This window comes from Corapipo altera, unplaced genomic scaffold (assembly GCF_003945725.1).
Source record: "Corapipo altera isolate COAL_440 unplaced genomic scaffold, ASM394572v1 301, whole genome shotgun sequence".
Taxonomy (NCBI): domain Eukaryota; kingdom Metazoa; phylum Chordata; class Aves; order Passeriformes; family Pipridae; genus Corapipo; species Corapipo altera.
In genome coordinates, this window is record NW_020884926.1 from 71,839 (window position 1) to 76,074 (window position 4,236).

Below are 4,236 nucleotides of genomic sequence, written 5' to 3' on the forward strand. Positions count from 1 at the left end.
ATTAAGTGGGAGTCATACAAAATAAATTCCAGCTCCACCAAATGTCCTTTCTTCTTCCTTTAAATCCAGGTCTTTTCCTAGTGATCGGCTCCCAGCTGAGAAACTCTTCCTGCAGGGGATGGTGCTGCTTTCCCATCTTTGCTTGGGAAGAGGCATCCCCATCCCTGGATCATCCCCTAGAGACATTCCCATCCCATCCCATTCCCTCCAGTCCCCAGCTTGTCCCCACCAGCACAATGTTCTGCCACGCCACCCACTGCTCTCCTTCCTCCAGCCCCATTAATCACCCTCGAGGGCTCCTGGTACCTTATCAGGCCCAGATGTTTCCCACTGTTTGCTACAAATGTTAATTATCTCCTAATTACTTCTGAGCAGAGGCTGGGCTGGCAGAGAGTGGGGTGAGAGCCAGCCAAGGGCATTTACAGCCCGGGGTGGTGAGACATGAACCAACAGCTGCTTCTGGCAGGGAGTTTGTTGTAGTTCCATATTATCTGCTCCAGATTCCCAATATCTACCAAGGAGTTACCTGGGCAGTGCCCCAGGATGGAGATGCCCCACAAGGAGGGAGGATGTGATAGTGCAGTGACCACTGTGCCTGCCAAACCTCCCTCCACTGGCCATTTCGTCAGCCTGGGACATTTGAGTGCTGGTCATGGGTGGCTGTGGTGGCTGGAGGACACATTCTGGGGGCTTTGTGGTCGCTGCAGGGATGGAAAGCCGGCTTGGGCATTACTGGAAAGCAATGCAGAGGAAAGGCTCCTTGGGGGATTTGCAGCCTGAATTGAAGCCATCTGTGACACCTCATAGTTTCTGCCATCCAGCACGTCCCCAAGCTGTCCCTTGTGCCAAACCATCTCTCCATGGCCACTGTGCTCAGCCCCACACAGAGACCAGTCAGGGATGGCCTCTGCATGGCTGGAAGAGCCTCAGCCCCTCCAGTGGAATGCTGCTAGCTTGGGCAACACAGGGCAAATATGATTTAAAAAAACCCAACCCAAACACACTGGAGCGAGCAGGAGAAAAACTTGGCAGAAGGTTTATTTTTAGTTCTCTCTAGTGTAAAAAACAATTAAAGGAAGTGCCAACCCCCCCCCAAATGCAAAGAGTTGTAACCAAATGTCACCCCAGCTTTGATCCCCTCAGAGGCAGTGCTGCTGCTATCAGTTTAGAAGCATTAATTTGCATATTCATGTCCCCTAATTTGCTCTTCGGGAGCTGGAGTCTAACAGCTAATGAAGAAAGTCTTCCTGTGCACGCAGAGCAAACCTGGAGTCTATCACAGATGCACTGAGAAAAATAATCAGACACAAGTAAGTGTTCATCCCAAGGGAAAGGCTGCCCAGACTAAAAAACTTGGCAAAGACCAAACTCCCTTCTCCACATGTCCAGGGGATGGGGTGAAGGGGCTGTGGCCACTGGGGCACATGGCAGTGGGGCCTCGGTGCCAGGATGTACCCTAATGCAGGGAATGCTTGAGGGGGGGATGCTGGGGAGGGGATGATGAGGGGAATGTTGAGCTGAGGGGATACTGAGGGGGCTGCAGACCTGCTTCCCTGTAGAGCAACAAGAGGCATTGAACCATGGAATGGGGGTAGACTGGTTTTTAGGGAGCACTGAGCACCCAGGGACCTGCCAGGACCAGGAGGGGCTGTGTCAGGAACCAAAAGGCTGTTGTGGTGGCTGGCTGAGCAGGCAGCGTTATCAGCCACACTGCCAAGTGATGTGTCCCTTCTGTTCACCCTTAATTTAATTTCTTTCAGCAACACAATAGCTCAGTTTTATGTCTGCCATTTATCAGGAATTAAACTTACTGTCATCGTTGTTGGAGGGGCATCAATTCCAAGGTGGCACTGAGGCTTGCAGGAGGCAGTGACTGCTCTACATCCACCCCACTCCTGCTCCTCATCCCACGAATGGGAACACGTGAAAATCCCAGAGCCTGTATCTACTGGAACTGAGGGATGTGCAGGGATCCAGTGAGACCATGGGGTGTCATGGGAGTTTTCTGTGGCTGTGGAAGTTCAGCACTAAGGAGCAGGCTGGGCTCAAGGACTGAGTGACCAGGAGCATCACCCTCTCACTGCTGTGGTTGGAGCAGAGTCGCAGCTACCTCAGGACAAGGCTCAGACTAGAGCTCAGACCAAGGCTCAGAATAAAGGCAATGCCCTTTATTCCTTGCAATGCCTGGAGAGTTCCTTTATCTGCTCTGCTAAGGGCTGCAATTACAGCTGTGTTGTCAATAGCAAATAAAGATGAGGTTATCAAAAGGCTCAAGAGGCTGGGTTAAGGCTACTGCCTGCAGCAGGAGCTGTGTGGAGAGGGGGAGCTCCTTCAGGGAAGATGTGCCCCTGCTTTGGCCAGAGTTGGACTCTAAAAGTGGCTAGCAACAGGGCTGGAAAAAATCAAACCTGAGCACTGACTCCTTCCTGGAGAGGCATAGAATCATGGAATCCCAGAATGGTTTTTGTTGGGAGGGACATTAAAGCTCATCCAGTTCCATGGGCAGGGACACCTTCCACTAGACCAGGTTTCTCCGAGCCCCATTCAACCTGGCATTGAACACTTCCAAGGATGGGTATCTCAGATAAATACTGTGTGGTTCTTAGCTGGAAAAATGCTTCCTTGCATTTCAGTGTGTCAAATGGCTCGTTAGCCTCCGGTGCGTTATCTCTTGATGGTTTAGCATTACTAATTCCTTTGGTAATTATGGCAATAACAATAATCCTGGGAAGCTTGTTGGGCTGCAATGCATGTATATACTATGCTGTTCCATGCAAATTACCCTTGGGAAGTGTGGAAGTTAATGGGACCTGTCTGCATGGCTGGGAAACCCCTGTGGGACAGTGAGTGCCGGGCTGGCAGGTTGGCAGGGCACAGGCAGAGTGGCAGTGCCGTGATGGCACAGAAGCAGAGCTGGCTGGAGGGTAGCTCTGGTCCTCCTGCCCACTCCAATAGGGGTTATGCTGCTGGACTCTGCCAGGGAAAATCCTGCCCCAGCTGAATCCCAGATTTCACTGACAGTTGGGAGTTTCAGCCTGAGCTGCGGGACTCGGTTTGAGCAGTTGCATCAGAGGCAAGCTTGCTGTGCTGCGTTATCTGTCTCTAACATCAGCTCCCCTTGAGAAAATCACAAAGGAAAAAATCTTTCTTTTCTTTCAGCAAATGCATTTTAAATAAATTATAGGATTAAAAAAGTTAAAGGTTTAATCTGCTCCCCCATTGTGTGCGAGTTCAAAAGGAACATTTATCAGGCGCGAGGTTGGGCCGCAGTTTGTGTGTGTCGCTGGAAGATTTTTAATTCGCTCAATGGGAAACGATGAGCAGAGTTGATTAGATGGGAGCTGTAATTTGTTCCCAGCTGTCAGCAGTCCCGGCACCCTCAGCCTTGGGGCAGCCACGATCCCCTCCCCTGCCACTGGTCTGAGGTGCCCCTCACTGGACCTGAATGCATTTGTGCTCCAGTTCACGGTGTGGCTCCTTGTGCTCCATGAATCCCTCCCTGTCCAAGAAGCTGGGTGAGGAAGCCTGTCACATCAGGCAGTGGCATCCAGGGTGAAGCAGCAAGTACCCCAGAGCAGGGATCAGGCTCCATCCTGGGTTGTCAGCTGCCTCCCAACAGATGTGGATTCTGCCACTGCAGTGTGGCAGACACACAGCTCCCTGCGTGCCTCTGGTGCCTCCAGCCCCTCAGATGAAGGATGCAGCACACAAAGCCAAATCCACTTTATTAACATTATCAAGGAAGTGAAATTCTTTTCCATAAGTGGTTCTGTGTCGTTAACAGCAAAATAAGCAATTGCTGACAGCCAGGCTGTTCTGGAGAGCAAGTCCACATCCATCCTAAAAACGGGGACATGCCAGCATGGTGATGTCCTTTCATCTGTCTCCTGTGCTCCTTTCCTCCCTCCTGCCTGTCCGTCAGGAACCCTGGGAACACCAGGAGCAGTGGCAGGTGGCTGTGGAAGAGTTAAGGGGCTGTGTTTCTCACTTTTCCTTCTCAGGGAAGACAAATGATTCATTCTGTTCCCCATCGTTTTCGCTGATGCCTGGCTGCCTCCCATTGCGATGTTGGGTCTACACCATGCAAGTCATTAGTGTGATCCCCAAGAAGAGCTGTGGAGAGCTGTGTTTCCTATTTGTCTGTGGTGGCTCCTGCCAGGGGCAAACCAGCGTGATCAGTTCTAGTTTTCTTTCAGATCTTCACAAAAATGCCAACACACACAGACGTGGCATGAG